This window comes from Colossoma macropomum, unplaced genomic scaffold (genome assembly GCF_904425465.1).
Source record: "Colossoma macropomum unplaced genomic scaffold, Colossoma_macropomum, whole genome shotgun sequence".
NCBI classification, from domain to species: domain Eukaryota; kingdom Metazoa; phylum Chordata; class Actinopteri; order Characiformes; family Serrasalmidae; genus Colossoma; species Colossoma macropomum.
The window spans coordinates 189,500-208,336 of NW_023495845.1; the positions used below are offsets into that span (position 1 = coordinate 189,500).

Consider the following 18,837-nt stretch of genomic DNA (forward strand, 5'->3'; position numbering starts at 1 on the left):
TTAAAAATGCTGGAAAGTTCCTTTACAGTAAGGCTGATTATTTGCTGCAGCATCACAGCTAAATTCTTTTGCATTGATATTGACATGTTTTGCCTCCAAGTTGTTGCTACAGGCTTCTGGTTACATTTTTCATTCAAGAAAACATGGAACAGATTCCGAGCTCCAAAATCTGATTACACGAACATCCATGTCTTGTGGAATGCTTAAGCACTGCAGAGGGACAAAGAGATGTGTATAAAATCTCTCTAATGTTGCAAAACCAATTACTAGTCTAAAAACTGGAACAGATCACTTTAACGTTACAGCTGAATTTTGAAGGTAAAGTGATTTTAAGGGACATCATTTACAAGCCTCCCCCAGGACATTATGTTGGATTTTCTTTTCATTAGTGACAAACGGGAGATTTTATGAAGCCGTTCATCGTCACATTATTTCAATGAGTCACCTCTTTGATCAGTTCCATGAATTTCGTTATGCTGAAGCAGAACCATTCTGTCCATCAGCTGTCACTGTGACTTACATCACACTAAGCAGCTTGGGTGCTAAATTAGACCTCCAACTATCAGGCCCAGTTTGGAAAGGTTAGATTACACAACCAGTTCTTTTTAATGACTGATAACCTGAAGCTGTATAAAAAGTTTTATATAAAAGAATATATAACCACCCTTACAGACTGACCTCTCTGCCTACCATGTTCTCATTTTGCAAAAAAATAAAAACCCCTACATTTTCAAAATGGTAACTCAGAGAAAGAAAAAACATTCCTAACTCTAAAGAATGTTAATGCAATGTAATGTAAGAATTGACATGACAGTGATGAGATGTGTTTATGTATTTAACACAGTCAGCCACAGGTTTTTTCATTCTTTTGATTGATTTGTCTTGTAAAGCTGTTTCAGGGCTATGATTTAAACAGTGGTATATAATTAGAACTGAATTTAATTCAGTTAAATCATCTTTCTGTGATTTCAGTTTCTATTTATATGCCAGGTTCTCTCACCTCTCATTCCTCTAGAGAGCCTGCCTATCCATCCATTTACCCACCCATCCATCGTCTCACCTCTCTTCTCTCCAAAATAGAGAGCCTGTCCATCCATCCATCCACCCGTCCATCCACTCTTCCATCCATCCATCCATCAATCCATCCATCCACCCATCCATCCATTCATCCATCCATCCATCCATCCATCCTCTCACCTCTCTTCTCTCCAAAGTAGGGAGCCTGTCCATCCATCCATCCATCCACTCACCCAACCATCCATCCATTCATTCATCCATCCACTCACCTTTCTGCTCTACAGAGTAGAGCCTGTCCATCCATCCATTCATCCATCTAGCCATTTATCTTTCCTCTCACCTCTCTTCTCTCCAAAATAGAGAGCCTATCCATCCATCCATCCACCCGTCCATCCACTCATCCATCCATCCATCCATCAATCCATCCATCCACCCATCCATCCATTCATCCATCCATCCATCCTCTCACCTCTCTTCTCTCCAAAGTAGGGAGCCTGTCCATCCATCCATCCATCCATCCATCCACTCACCCAACCATCCATCCATTCATTCATCCATCCACTCACCTTTCTGCTCTACAGAGTAGAGCCTGTCCATCAATCCATTCATCCATCTAGCCATTTATCTTTCCTCTCACCTCTCTTCTCTCCCAAGTAGAGAGGCTGTCCATGCATCCATCCACGTACCCAACCACCCACCCACCCATCCATCCATCCATCCATCCATCCATCCATCCACCCATCCTCTCACCTCTTTTCTCTCAAAAGTAGAGAGCCTGTCCATCTATTCATCCATCCATCCATCCTGTTTCTGTCACCTTTTAATCTCAAGTAGTTGTGCATTCATTCATCAATTTATGCAATTATCCATCCACTCACCCTTTCATTCTGCATCTATTCATTCATCCATCCATCCATCCACCCATGGATTCATCCATCCATCCTCCCGCCTCTCTTCTCTCCAAAGTAGAGGCTGTACATCCATCCATCCATCCACCCATCCATCCATTCATCCATCCACCTGCACATGCTCATCTTTCTTCTCTCTGAAGTAGTTGTGTATTGCTTCATCAATCCATGCATCCAAACTTCTATCTGTCCACCCATCCATTCCACATCCAACAATCCACCTTTGTATCATCCATGTATCACTGATATACTGTGCAGGAGTCAGAGACTACCCTTTATTTATCTACTTTACAGTCAAAACGGCCTTTAAGCACAAGTTATTCATTTTTCAGCGTCAGGAAAAAAGCAGAAAACATATGTTTAACAGAAAACAATTATACAATAATGATGTAATATTACTTTTCTCAATATGTAGGGTGTCCACCCTTTGCCTTAATTACAGCTTATTTTTTTTCAAGAGACTTACTTTCAGTTTTTCAAAAAAAATTGCAGGGATTTTTTTCCAAAGCTTGGTCTTAGAAGTTGGTTGCTACTTTGCTTTCTCATGATTCAAATAATCTCAATTTTTTAATAATTTCATTAACTCCAGTTTTGGGAATTCCTGTTTTTTTCATGAGATCCTTTAACTGCTTAAAAATGATTTTCTATAGTTTGAAATACATATCTGCACAGCGAACACCAGAAGGCAAACGCATCATCAGTGTGTCAGGGTTAACCTTTTGTTTTAATTTTCTGACGTTGACATTTATCTCTTCAGTGTAAGAAAAGGAACATGCTGCTTCTGTGAAAATATTTGGAGTGCAATCGTGCAGTGTATCGACTTAGTGTCTGTAATCTCATTACTGTCTGTCTAACAGTAATAAAATACTAAGTTACTTTTTTGGCATTTTATGCATAATCCTTTATGGCCCAGCCCTGTTTATGCCTTTATAACTGTGATTTTTATGTAAAAACTGTTTTACAATTTCCCATTTCTAACAGAAAAACATCAAATTTTGAAGCGTACTGTTCAAGGTCGCAGGCGCTTTAAGAGAGACAGAAAAATGAATAAAGCTGGCTGAAGAATGGAGACAAGCAATGAAAGAATGAGAAATGAATCAGTGGGTTTGAATGTGGATTTTAATTTTTTCAAAAACCTTAAGGACCTTAATGTGCTCATAATTTACATTTTACCACATTTCCAGTAGTGCTTGAAAGCAGCACATTGCTGGTTTTATCACTGACCCATTTCACACTAATGCTGGGATTACCCCTCACCCCACCACCACCACTCAAACACCAGCCAAATGCTGCCATCATGCTATCTTTTTTTTTTGCTTTTCGTGACTGGAATGGATTACTGTTCATTTATATATTCATATACGTATTAAATGAGCAGTAATCCATTGCAGCAATCCAATGCAAAACATTTCATAGCAGACATCCATTACAGGAATCTGTCGTTCTATATTCAATATATATTTATATATATCTCCAAGCATTTCCATACAGATATGTATAATTTGCAGCATCAGCTGAAACTGACATATTGATATACCCCACATGGCAATACAACATAATCTCCATCAGGCAGATTCTCTTAAGTCTCTCTTACACTGACCAACTCACTCCACATAACATGAATACAAAAAAAAACGATATAGTATGTTGCAGTATGAGATTCCCACACAACCATAACAGATAAATTCAACTGCTACAGTTGGGCACCCCTGGCCAAAGTACAAACGCTATTGCAAAAAAGTTGGGATAGTAGGTAAAATGTTCTGAAAACTGATGATTTGTAATCTATTTAAACTGGTATGTGATTGACAATAGCACAAAGGAGAGAAATTTCATATTTTACCTTATCAACATCAACAAATTTTGTAAGTATATGCTAATTCATACCCAATCATTCATACTATAATCCATAACATTATCAAAATATTCAGAGAATCCGGAGCAATCTCTGTGCACAAAAGTCAAGGTTGAAAATCAATACTGAAGGCCCCTGACTTTTGATCCCTCAGACAGCACTGGACTAAAAATAGACATGCTTCTGTAATTAATATAACCACACTGGCTGGGAAACCCTCTTCAGTAAACACAGTTTGTCAAGGCATCTACAAATGCAAGTTAGGACCCAAAGTGGAAGCCATATATCAGTGCAAAGCAGAAGCCATATATCAACAATATCCAGAAACACTACCGACTTCTCTGGGCTCTTCTGAGATGGACTGATGCAAAGAAGAAATGTGTGCTGTGGTCTGAGTCCACTTATCAAATTGTGATGCTGTGTTCTCCAGACATAGGAGGAAAAGATCCATCCTGATTGTTACCAGTGCCGAGTTCAAAAACCAGCATCTGTCACAGTATCAGTGGTGTGTTAGTGCCAATGGCATGGACAACTTGCACATCTGTGAACTAACCACTAATGCTGAAGGGTGCACATTTTGGACTTTTGCATACAATTGTATGCAATGGAGGTGTAATTCAGTTACATGTGCTTACAAAACAAACATGCTCGCATAGAACCCCACGTATACACATACATGCAGAATTGTTTCAAAATCAAAATCAAAGGCAACAACCAACTATATAACCGTATAACTGACCACTGAGAAAAAACAAACAATGCTCCAGCTTTCTCACCCTAACAAACAGAAGCACACATCAAACCACAGGACAGAAATAAATAAATGTTTAAAATATTGAATGCTAAAAAAAAGGAATTTTAGAATTTATAATAAAATGAATATCCAGAAAGCCCTGTATTTAAGAAGTGATGATCCAATCTTGAGGCGCATGACTTGAAAATTATTATGAACAGTAAAAGTCAAAGGTCATTGCTATTATTTGTAATAACTTTATGCACAATTACTGTACATTTGCTGAACTGAACATATTGGGGAAAAAAATAAACGTAAACATAAAATGTAGCCTGTGCAAAAATATGCTACATTTTATAAGGCAATTCTGACTTTTGAAAAAAATACACATCCTGCTTTGGGAAAAAACAAAATATTAAATGTTAGGCTAGATTTTATGTTTTACTATTTTTTTTTCCAATATGTTCAATTCAGCACATAAACAGTAACTGTGCATTAAAATTGTGTGTCCTTTATTAATTATGAAATTAGTACAATAGAAGCTAGTAATACAACAACTAATTCTGTTTTTCGATACTTGTTAGTATGGCTCTAGATCTACAAGTTCTTCACAACAATGACAGTCATTATTTCAATATTTTCTAGGCAGTATGCTGTTAGTCTATGTCTGGTAGCCCTAATACTGGGATTACCCCATTCAGAGTTAGGCTAAAAGTGGCCTGTACAGAGTCTGTGCTGTCCTGCTGAAAGACTATTGCTGACCCGACAGAGGCCTGAGGCTGCTTCAGCTTTAACTGTGTGTGCTGAGGGCTTCTGTTCAAACAGCGCCTTTATAAATAGACTCAGTGCAGTAGGGGTGCCAGAGACTCTTCATCCTCCCTCCCCGCCTAGTTCCCTCCTTCTCCAGCACATCTGGCCCTGTGTGTGTGAGAGAGAGTGTGTGCATTTGAGCTTATTTGAGGACGTGTTACTTTGTATGTCTTTCTTCACGTCTCCATTTCTCTGTGTGCCTGTATGTGTGTGATAGCAAAAAGCATGTTATGAGAAATCTCTACTAGAACAGTCTGCCACACACACAAACACACACACACACACACACACACACACACATACATACATGCACATACACACACTCAATTACCCACCCCCATAGGATCCAATGTTTTACAATTGGCTTTGCCCACCTTGCCCAAGCTAGTGGATTAACAGGCTAAAATAAGCCTCAAGCTAAATACATACAGTGCTTACTGGCCTGCTAGCAACCAGTGATCCTAGTTTTAGCATGTTAGCCATTATTAAACACTTAATAGGTCAGATACACAATAAGACAACTTCCAAAAGCATGATATGAGAATTCTCTGCCAGTAGAACCTATCAGATACATACACATGTACACTGAATTACCCAACCCAGTAGGATCCAGTGTAAACATTATGCTCCACTGAACTAGTAACTCGGTTTTCCAACTAGTAAAAACCAAAGAAAGCCCTTGACTGGGAATTCTTACTTGAAAAGTTGGGAAGGTGTTGTTAGCCTCAAGTTTAGCATGTGAGTTCATACAAACTGTTCACGCCATCAACAGTTAAAAAGTGCCACTTCTCTACTTTTAATTGAGAAGTATGTGCTGTATCTTGGATCTGTTTCCACATTAACGCTACATATAGAACCAATCATTTTAATATATTTAAATATATACAATATTATTTCATGTTTAATGCAAATATAGTTTGATTTTTGCTTAACTGACACATAAAACAGTATTCTGTCACACTGACTTGATAAAGAGCGACAACATTTAAATGTTTAGAGAAGCAAAGACTGAAAGCTGGTAAACTGGAAAGATGGTGAAGGTTTGTTCAGGAGATTTGGCCCACGTTCAAATTTGTCGTGTCCACCCAAAGCAGCAGTCCTGGCGCCACTAGTCAGTGTAACACTGTCAAATCCTTCACCTGGCTGCACTTGCTAGACACAGTGAAAACAGGTAAGGATAGCCTGTTTTAGCACTGCTTACTGCTTAGCTTGTAAGAAAAAATCGTGCTTATTTCGCACCATAAACTGTGCAGTCATGAACGCTGCTCTTGTTATTTATTGTTTTTAGTTTGCTGACCAAGTTGGTTATTCACAAAGTTCAAAAATGCCGTAATTCAGAGCTTCCTACTTCTACATTAAGTCAAACGTAGCATTACAACTGGCCTTGCCCATGTTGTCCAAGCCGGTGGTTTAGCAGGCTGAAATAAGCCTTGAGCTAACACTACACAGTGCTAGTGTACAAGCTGTCCATGTGTTAACATGTTAGCAGTTATTAAACATTTAGTAGGTCATTTGCAGACCACTTCACTCTGCTGAGACAGGCTTACTGCAAACTACTAGGATCACTTACGGCTCATTTGGTAAAAGGTTGGCACTTGAACAGCATTCCAGGGATTCCAGCATTCCTGCTTGATATATATATATATATATATATATATATATATATATATATATGTTCTTTTGGAAGACCTTTGTTGTGTATCTGACCTTCTACTACTACTAACAAATCCTTATGCATATATATATATATGTTCTGTAACTAAAATTAAAATGCTATACATAAGGATTTGTTAGTAGTAGTAGAAGGTCAGATACACAACAAAGGTCTTCCAAAAGAACAATAGGCGAATTCTCCGCTAGAACAACAACCATCATGGACAAACACACACATAGTATCCAGTGTTAGTATTACAACCACCCTTGCCAGAACTAAAATAAGCCTTGAGCTAACAACATGAAGCGCTAGATTACTTATCGCCAGCCAATTATCTTTGCTTTAGCATATGAGCAGCTGTTAAACACTTAGATACACATTTCAAAAGGAATTCTCTGCCAGAACAGTATATATCAAAATAAAAAAAAACATTATTGCATCTGTTTGTGGGGAAAGTCTGGCCCTTCAATAAGAAAAGCCAATCAGTGTACCGGTTATGCCGCGAGCAGGGAAAGCAACCCTCGTTTCAGAGATCTGCGCAAGCGCAGTAGCCAGAGCAACCCATTTTCATATGGTACTGAGATAAATGCTACAAACTTTTATGAGGTCTGTCAGATTTTATTTTATATTTATTTCAAATATGTTTTTGAAACAGTAATTTGGCCTTAAGTTTTAAATTTATAGGTCTCAAACCATTACAAGAGACAGGAGCCTGGTCTTGTACAGCGGCGTTGCAAAGATGGCCACAGAGTGAACAGACTTTCCTGTAAGGACTTGCCTTGAGCAACTCTATACAGTGCTCTCTTACTTACTGGCAACCAATTATCCTTGTGTTAGTATGTTAGCAGTTATTAAACACTTAGTGGTTCACACACACCTGCCAAAAATGTTATGAAAATTCTCAGCTAGAACAATCCATGACACGCACAAGCGGTGACCCAAATTCAATCGAATCCTGTTAGCAATACTACTGGCCTTGCCCACCTTGCCCAAGCCATTAGATTAACAGGGTAAAATAAGCCTCGAGCTAACAACATGCAGCGCTAGCTTACTTATCAGCAACTTATTATCCTGGTGTTAGCATGTTAGCAGTTATTAAACACTTACACGGTCAGATGCACAGTAAAGACCTACCACAGTAATGATAAGAGAATTCTGTTAAAACAATCCATCTCTCTCTCTCTCTCTCTCTCTCTCTCTCTCTCTCGCTCTCTCTCTCACACACACACACACACAAACACACACACACAAACTCAATAGCCTCAGTCTAATCCAATGTTAGCATTACCACTGGCCTTGCCCACCTTGCCCAAGCCTGTGGATTAACAGGCTAAAATAAGCCTCAAGCTAACTCCATGCAGTGCTAGCTTACTTATTGGCAACCAATTATCCTTGTGTTAGCAGTTATTAAGCACTTAGTGGGTCAGATACACGAGCCGTAGCTGCAGGGAGCTTTTACTCCACAAGCTCCAAATAGCCAAAGATCCATTTAACCGGTTATGTCAGGACATGTGCTTGGCAGCCATCATTTGGCAAACTGAACGTGTGTGCAAGTGTCATTGCATGTGTGTGTGTGTGTGTGTGTGTTTGTGCGCGCGCAATCTAAATTAAAAGGAGTGTGGATTTATGACAGAAAAGCAATCAGCGACAAGTGAGTTGAGAGGGGTAGACAAAACTTCAGAAACATGAAGTTGGGCTTAATGAACGCTGCTTTTCACACACACACACACACACACACATATGCAATCGCGTGCACACACATGCCACACTGCTTCAAGGGTGTGGGAAAACACATATATTTAAAGTAACACAATTTACACCCAACCAGCACTGCGGCAAAGTGAGAGAAAAAGCAGGGTGAGCAAAAGATAAGAGAGAGGGGGGTGGGATAAATAGAGAGAAACACAGAAAGGGAAAGAGAGAAAAAGATGGAAATAGAGGCAGTAACTGTATACCAACATGATAACATTTCATCTTTGCTAACAATGACAAAAAGGAATGAACAAAGACTGGAGGTTTTGTAAAAGGCTTGTAAACGGTTTGAAACAAGTTAATACTTAAATATAGAATGTTAACAAGGATTTAGTTATGTTATGCCTAAAACTTATTTAGTTGCATAAAATTAGTTCATGATTGGTGTCATCAGTACTTGCAGAACACTAAATAAAAGCATATATTATAAAAAAAGACACATTTATTCCAATTATAGAGAGCCTGAAAACTACAACAACCAGTGTACAGTAACTGCATACAAGGAATAATAAGGAGTTGCTGATTGGATATCAGCCCATTCTGACATCACATTAGTGTTCATGGTATTCGATTACGTCATTAAGAAGACCACGTCGCCATGTTGGCAGGCAAGCTGCAAACCTGACTGTGCTTTGACGGAGCTCGTCTCATCACCGTTACTACAGGTGGATAAAAACCAAGAAAAATAGACCAGAATGACCACCAAAAAGATTTAAAGATATGTAGACGCTTTAGGTGCGTCTCCAGAAAACGCTGTGAGAAGATTAGCTAGATTGGTGAACTGGATCCGTGCAGCCTGCACGTATCCAGAGTTCAGAACATTCCAGTGCGTGATATTTTACAAAAACTAATAAAAGTGGCTAACAAAGCTCCCAAAGCGCTTAAATAATAAACTCACACATACATACCAGGCTCAAATTAGGTTCTTATTCGCCAGCTTTTCATTTGACTTTTCCATTCCACCTTAAATGGTACTGCAGTTACACTGAGGCGCCTAAAGTAGAACGAATTTCTAAAGTTGGCGAATACGAAGCACCAGCTTACCTCAATAAATGCATCCGTTTACCTCAACAAACGCATCCTTGATCAACAAATACCTCAAACATTGGCTTGGAAATGTTTACTGCTAACGTGCAGCAAAGTGAAGCTAAGTTAATCTGCTTTTGGAGCTGCTGATCGTGTCTCATTGGTTGATGTAGTACCGTGTCCCAAACTACACACTTCTGTACTTCACCCACCACACTAATGAGTGCACTTCTAATGGCACGTGCGCTATTGTTTGCATACTATTTAGTGTGCTAGTGTGCGGTTTGCGACGCGAAAATAATAACGCAACGAAACGGGAAATATCAGCCGTTTAGATTTTAGCTTTCGTCTGTCACCACTACAATCACAGATGAAATGAAATCGAGTCAGTTCACTCAGATACAATAGTTAATGTGCTTTAGAAACATTTAAAAAGTGTTCAAAAACGTGTTTCATTGTCTTTGCTGGACTGATTATGGCTTTGATAGTGATCTCATTACAAACAGCCACAGCACTGTTGAATGAACTTGAAATTGCCAGCCAAAATGGTGGCAGCGCAATTATGACGTAATCAGAATACTATCAATTGTGTACTCATACGTCATGAGTACGCTTTGTGATGCACACTGTGGATCATGAAGATGCCGTCAAGTATTGTGATGTTCTATTTTTGTCACCTGGCCCATTCTTACTTTCCAGGTAAAGAGAAGACAGGATGTGTGGGTGTGGGTGTGTGTGTGCGTGAGTGTGTGTGTGCATGGGTGTGTGCGTACGTGTGTGTGTGTGTGTGTGTGTGTGTGTGGTTGAGAGATAACACAAAGTGAAATGTAATAAATACTGTCTCAATAGCAGGCAGTGAAAAATAACCCCTTCATACTTCCATTTTCCTCTTCCATCCCTCTCATCTCCTCTCCATCTGCTTCATCCCTCGTTCTTCCATCCTCCTTTCCACCTCCACCCATCTGTCTTTCACTCCCTGGACTCTCCCTCTAGCCCTGTTTCACCTCCCTGCTGTAATTCCACCTCCAGTCAGAGGCGCGGGAAGGCGTTTTAAGTTGGGAGTGCTGAAATTTTAAGCAGTATATCATCGCCATCACACCAGCAATTTTTTTCTTTCCACCGTTTGAAAACAGTTCTTTAAATTGAACATTTCATGATGAATCAGCTAATAGAAATAGTCCAAAATTACTTAGAATAAAATCTTATTAACTTTCTTTAATGCTAAGTTTGTTTTTTATCTTTTAAAGTTACCATTTTGGAGATACAAGATTTTGTTAGGGTCAGGCAATGTGACTATTTTTTCAGTCTGATACCAAATAACACTGATAGGTTATCAAAGGCTGATATCCCTATATCTATATCAATATTAATATCTTTGAAAGTCTTCTTGTAACCTGTACAAAGGGGAATTCTTTATGATTTCTACAGTAAAAACCAGTAAAATGTTCACAACAACAGTTTTATTTGAAAGCCTTTGCATTAGTATTAAATAAACTGCCATTAAAACCAAAATCAGTTCAAAGCTACAAAGAGGTCTGTTTAGTGGATTGAAATAACTCCATATGATATGCCATTATAGAGCATTAACTTCATCTCATGTGTCTCTCTCTGTGTGTGTGTGTGTGTGTGTGTGTATGTGTGTGTGTGTGAGAGAGAGAGAGGGAGGAAGGGAGAGAGAGAGAGAGAGAGAGAGAGGGAGAGAGAGATTGAGAGAGGGGAACAGAAGGGAAAGGCAGAAGGAAATGTAGTTCCTGTCATAGACATTTATTTGCTACTATCAATTTTTCACTTTTGCATCAAAGACACATTCAGTTTAACATAAATTAGATGTTCAAGAAGCTGTTTAAAGGTGCGATGTGTAAGATTTAGGGGGGTCTATTGGTAGAAATGAAATGTAGTATACAAAACCATGTTTTCATTTTTGTATAATCACTTGTAGCAACGAATCTTTGTTTTTCATTAGCTTAGAATGAACTCTTCATATCTACATAGGATGTACATGTTGTGCTGCTATGTTTTTACAGTAGCCCAGAACAGACAAACCAAACACTGGCTCCAGAGCAGTGGTCTCCAGCCCTGGTCCTGGATAGCTGCCTTCCTGCAGAGCCTAGTTACAATCACAATTAGCCACAGTAAGTAAGTAAGGGACATGGCAACTTATTGGATACAGGTCGGAACTAAACTCTGAATGAAGGTAGATCTCTAGGACCTCTGCTATAGACAGTTTTTTTTGGTTGAAGCAGCTGCTGGTGCTGGCTAACCATTCTGTGTTGTGAGAGCTTTGAGAGCACAAATTCCAACAAATGGAGGATCCTACTTATTATTTATCACAAGAAAAAGCAAAGGAGAAGCAAAAACATGAAGAAGCAAAATAAAATCGGGATAGGTGACAGTAGAAAACATGAGGGCCACTGTAGGTTCCACTGCATGCTTGGAGGGAAGGGTGTTCAATTTGTTCATCGTTGGCCAGCCGGTCGGTGTATGTTGATTAAGTAAAGTGTTAAAAAAGCACTTTTATTCTGGCATGCTTTTAAGAAAACATGGGCAGGGTATGACATCATAAAGAAAACCTTAAGTGACCCTCACGGTGCAATGCCAGGGTCAGGAGCTCTTTCACAACTATTAAACACTTGTCATTTTTTTAATCATACATTCTGTAAAAAGATGGTTCTTCAAGGGTCCTTTAGTAAAGAAAAAGGTTCTATATTCTTTCATGATGCAAAGAACCCTTTGCATGATTAAAGGGTTCTTTGCATCATAAAATCTTTCATCAGATTGAGGGAGAATGTGCTGCAGATGTAGTTCTACATAGAACCTTTTTGAAAAGGGTTCTATGTAGCACTAAAAAGTGTGCCATTATTGTTACAAACCAAAGAACCCTTTTTAGTACTATATAGAACCCTGCAGTTTTGCACAATTTTCCTGCTCTACTACACCTATTTCATCTCAATAGTTAATTACACTCTACCCCTTGTTTTCAAGTTTCACCTTGTCCCGTGGAACTGAGTTACAAGGGGTAGTGGTTGAAATCTTCCTCTATGAAATGGGACAACCCTCAGATAAAAAAAGAACATTACTTCATTAACAGGCTACTAGCCAATCTGCAGTAATAGCAGAGGATGGTAAAGTTCAGCAACCTCACAGCTGGTCTTTAGCTACATTTAGGGCATCATATGCTTTCAAAGAGGGGGGATAAGACAATTATTTTGTATCACCCACCCCTAAATGTTTGCTTATGTGAAGCTGAAGTCTGCTATTCGCCAGCTTCTTGTTTGAATTTTCCCGCTCCACCTTAAATGGAGCAGCAGTTACATTCTGCCACTTCAGGCGTCAGTACTGTAGGACTATTTAAGGTGGAAGGGGAAATTTAGCTAGCTAGCTAGCAAGACATTAGCATACTGTTAGCAATTGTTTATGCTTGTTATGAAGAAAAAAAAACCTCTGTTTGAACGGCCATGTAGCCCTAACACTTCACCCTACCCCTCCATCTAAGCAAAAATAGGGACACCCCACCCTAGACGTGAATGCACAAAATGGAGGGCTAAAGGCTAAGTGGTAGGGGCAAGGGTTGAAATGGGATTGGGCCAAAGACAAGTCAATACATGTTTTTAGTAGAGGTAAACAACTTCAAAATAAAGTATGTGTGGTTGTGCCACCTGACATTTTTTGGGTGGTGAAATTGATTAACCAGGTTAAAAATAAAGTAAAATAATTATCAAACCTATGAAACATACATACACAAGTATATAAATAAAGTGTATGGCTGCCAGAGTTAACACATGAACATGATGAATTATTATTGTCAAGAATATTATTTTATTTAATATTTAATATTATTTTTAACCATTTTTTTTGGCTTTGCTGAGCAATTAAACAACCCCAAAATGAGCACCGCCACTTCCCTCATTCCCCCTTTCCTTGACTTTCGTTCTCCTCTCTCTCACACATTCTCCTATGCTTTCACTCCCTATTTCTCTCTTCTTTCCTCTCTTTCACTCTTCTCTCTTGCGCTGTTTTGTCTCAAAAGCATTTCTCAGCTTTGCTTTATGTTTTTCAAAGTGCATCTCAAATTCTTATTTCTGTTTTTCCACTTCACTGAAGTTTGATTGACAATAAAACGTCCCATTCGCTTTTCAAAATCTTCGGGCGCACCCTGAGGAAAGACTGAGCTTGGTCACTTTTAAACACACACAACCCCCATACTCCACACACACATACTGATGTGACAGCAGTCGCTGGTTACGGCTGAAAGGAAGTGCTTAAATCTTAATGATTTATAGCTAAATTAGTCATGATGCCAATGCAAGTCTCAGAGAGCATTCTGCAAACATCAAAGAAGGAATCAATACCCACTGAGTTGGCTTACAAAGCTTCAAGTGTGCGTTTGTGTGATGTTTATGGTATGTGAGACGTACTAAAGCCTTCATTATTTAACTGCCTAACTGTGCTGTATATCTGTTGCTGCTAAGCACTGCTGGGCTCCTGCTAATGGCAGCAAAAGCCTTAAAGGGCCTCTACACTTCTACATTTTTCCTATTTTCCTCTCCTGAAGTCCACTTCTGTGTTTGCCTTTATGTGCCAATTATAATGCATTTATACAAGCTCATTTTCCAAACCCTCTTTAGTCCTTAGCCAGTCCTTAGAATAAACAGGCTGTTTTTATACAGTTTTTATACAGTCTGTTTGTTTTGCAAACTCCTACATTTGTAAATGAACGTATTCGTTCATTACCACTCATCACTTGTAAATTAACTCATTATGCCTAACCTGACTGGATAGGACAGGTTAGGCAGGTCAAGAACTGTCATAAGGACTGTCAGCTGATGATAATTCCAGATCATAACAAATTCTCTGACGCTTCCAACCTTCTGCTAACACTTAAGAACCATGGGCTCTACTAAGCAGCTGACTGTGGATCTGAAAATGAAGTTAACTGATGCCTACAAAGCAAGAGAAGGCTGTAAAAAGATATCAAAGCATTTCCAGCTTACAGGTTCCCCTGTCCAAAATGTCATTAAGAAATGGTAGTTGAAGGGAACTGTGGAAGTCAAGGACAGACCTGGAATTAAGAAAACTGAAAAACTGCTTGTATGCCAGTCAGAAAGGCAAAGTAAAACCCCCATATCACAGAAAAGGACCTGCAGGAAGGTTTAACTGACCGTAGTGGTGGAGCACCATTCTATTCTTTGGCTACAATCATTAAAGGTACGCTCACTGAGAACTTTATTAGGAACACATGTACACCTGCTCATTCATGCAATTATCTAATCAACCAATCATGTGTCAGCACTGCAGTGCATAATATCATAGACATGTGCCAGCAGTTTTAGGTAATGCTCATATCAACCATCAGAATGGGGAAAAATGTGATTTCAGTGTTTTTGACGGAGACATGATTGTTGGTGCCACACGGGCTGGTTTGAGTCTTTCTAGGCTGCAGTAACTGAGATAACCACTCTGTACAATTGTGATGAGCAGAAAAGCATCTCAGAATGCACGACACAGAAAACCTTGAGGCGAATGGGCTACAACAGCAGAAGACCATGCTCGACACTTCTGTCAGCCGAGGACAGATAGCTGAGGCTGCAGTGGGCCCAGGCTCACCAATACTGGACAGTTGAAGACTGGAAAATGTGGCCTTGCCTGAATTTCGATTTCTGCTGAGGCACACAGATGTTGAATTTTGTGTAAACAGCATGAATTCATGGACTGAACCTGCCTTGTGTCAATGGGCTGGTGGAGGTAGTGAAGCCCATTAATACCAACTTCATGGCCACAGTTTATCTATCTTCTAATGGCTTCTCCCAGCATGATAATGCATCACGTCATGGCAAAAGTCGTCTCAAACTGGTTTCATGAACATGACAATGAGTTCAGTGTTCTTCAGTGCCCTTCACAGTCAGCACATCTGAATGCAATAAAACACCTTTGGAATGTAGAGATTTGCAGCATCAAAGCGCCCCTGAAAAATGTGCATCGCATGATGCAGTCATGTCAACATGGACCAGAATCTCAAAAGAATGTTTCCAACATCTTGTAGAAACAATGCCATGAAGAACTGAAGCTGTTTTGAGAGCAAAGAGAGGCCCTACACAGTATTGGTATAATGTTCCTAATAATATGATATAACGAATATAAGTTTATGTTTGGAGAAAAAGGAGCAGTGTTTGATGGAAAGAACACCTTGCAAACTGTAAAACATGGTGGTGGATCTATTATACGTTGGTATCTCTGTCAGCCAGTGGCAGAGGAAACATTGCACGGGTAGATGGAAGAGTGGATTCCACTAAATATCAGCAAAATCCAGAACCAAGTGTGGCAGTCAGTCAGGAAACTGAAACTGAAAAGTTGCTGGCTTCTATGACAAGACAATGATCCAAAAAATGATCTCAAAATCCACCATTTCTTGCTTCATGATGAAGCTCTGGTATGGCCCTCACTGTCCCTTGACTTGAACATTATTGAAAATCTGTGGGTAGATCTTAAACATTCTGTGTATTTGTACTGCATATCAAGATGCATTCTGCAAGAAAGAGTGGGAAAAGTAGGGTGTCAAAACCGTGCCACAACTACAGTTTTATTTTTTTTCTATGTTTAAGTTAGTTATGTTAGTCAAACACAAAGTAACAGCACAATAACATTTGCTTTTTAGTTTGCTGCAGAATTGTGTTTACTTCTTTTCACGCCAAACTATACATGCAAATGACCTCTGTTCCAATTGGCTTTCATGTATTGCATTCAAAAGCAACTCAGGCTGAAATGTACAGAACAGACTGTTAATTTCAGACTGAAATCCTCAGAGGTGCAAGAAAATAAACCTCAGCTACTCCTTTTAGATGTCTAGATCATTTGAAGACTGTAATGATGCATTCTTGATAGTCAGGACATCATTTCCCCATAAATCTTCCCCACCAATAACTCTCCTACAGACCACATCAATATGAATGGGTGGGCTAAACCCCTGTCTGCTGAATGGGCAGTGATAGGTAAAATTTGTATGGTTGTGACATCACAACCACGATAAATGCAAAACGCATTTTTGCAACCTTATTTCCATTGATACAGCAGTTAGTTCTGATCACACAGTCTCATTTGCTAGAAAGTGTTCTACCAGTGATGTTATATCTGATAACAGCATTTTTTCCCACAGTAGGCTTACCTGTTTCATTACACTGACCACCGGTTGCTAAGTAACAACAATGCACACTTCACTCTAAGCTGCTGCTAACCATTAATGATACAACTACAAAAAGACCATTTTTTCAGTCTCCATTGTTGCTATATACTGCATTGATTGGACTTTTTTGACAGAAGAAATCGCCAATATTAGAAACCTACATTTAAAACATATGTATTTGTTTGAACCTCTTTAATTTACTTTTTGTATGTTGTATGAAAGCAACAGAACACAATAAGTATAAAAAATTGCCTCTAGTGTTCTTTTGTTTAAATATGGACTGTATGAATTTGGGACTAAGTGGTCTATTTTGAAGTTCAACAATGTTTACAGAGTATGTCATGCTCTTTAATTTAACTTTTAATAAAAGAAAAGGCAGCCAGAACAATGCAGTTTTCCTTGACATCTACCCTTTAAAGTAGCCCTTATTTTCTGTGCTCAGGATTTCCCTCATCTATCTGACAGTAAACGAACTGTCTTCTAAGGGCAAGAAAAGGTCACAGCTGATGTTCACTGGAGCTCTAAAACGTTCATGTCTCTTCTCTTTTTCTTCTTCCTCTCATCCCCCAGTGCCAGATGTTGCCCTATAACTGCCCTTCTCTCATTTTCTGCTCTCTTTAACCATCACACACACACACACACACACACACACACACATTTGTTTTTATGCAACATCAATCAAGACTTGGGGTCATATATGTCCCATATGTTTTACCTATACGTAAGTAAATCATAATGTCCCATATATATATACATATATATAAGTACCTACAAGTTGCTTGCAAAGGTTTGGCTGCCAAAACTTGTTTTGATGATTTCTGAGTGAAATTAACACATCCACCTCTACACACTGCACAATTACTATTTATTTTGCTGAAATTGTACACATAATAAAGATGGTTAATTGACTGGTTTGATTGGTTAATTTAGAAAACAAAGCATATAATTTGACCATGGGGGTTCAAACTTTTGCATGTGACTGTATATGTAATACTATGTCCCACATATATTGTACATATGTAATATATTACATTGTTACATGTACATGTCTCAAATATGTCTCAAATATGTATTACATGCAAGTGCATGTATGCGATAATAATGTCCCATATACATTGCATATATGTAACTACATATATATAATAATAATACGTACCATATATATTACATATGTAACTACCTATATGTACTGATAATATATCCCTAGTTTATTATATATATAACCTACGTGTTAAAATAATATATCCCCTATGTATTTTATATAACTACATATATACCTATATATAATAATAAAATGTCTAATATGCATTAGATATGTAAGTACACTGAGAGTGTTGCTTTTAATGGATTCAAATGTGTACATCAAGAGAATGAAATACATTATATCAGCATAATTCTTGCCAAAAGTAAGTAAAATGAATGGCAGTACCAGTGAACTTATATGTAATAAGTCTAATTCTAAACCCAAGATTATCCTCAGCAACAAAAAGGAATGGCTATGCGGTTATAAACTCAGGATTGTTCTGTGGATTCTGAAATAGTAGATTCAGTCTGTTTTTCTCTTAGTTTCCTACAAAGTCAGAACAGTTCTGAAAATCTATGAAAAAGACAAACACACACACAGACACACACACTTCATTATCCCCCCAGGGTGTGTCTGCCCTCTCCACCCTTCTGTCATCCTCTCTATCTTTTTTCATTCCTCTCCTTACTTCTTAAGTTTTGTCCCCTCTCTCTTCTTCCCTCACTCTAAAACGCTGTGAGAAACCTGGTTGAACCCAAAGCTGCACAGTCACACTCAGAATTAGCTCAACAGTGATAAAGAGATCAAATCAAATGTACAGACAACCACAATTAAGTGTTAGACACCATTTACAGCCTCTTAATGCAGTGTGTGTGTGTGTG

The 18,837-nt window shown here is 38.7% G+C and overlaps 1 protein-coding gene across 4 annotated transcripts in view; it reads right to left on the minus strand.

Annotated features, from left to right (window-relative positions):
• Positions 1–18,837, minus strand: part of cadm3 (cell adhesion molecule 3) — a 154,582-nt gene that overhangs the window by 44,966 nt on the left and 90,779 nt on the right. The window lies entirely within an intron of this gene.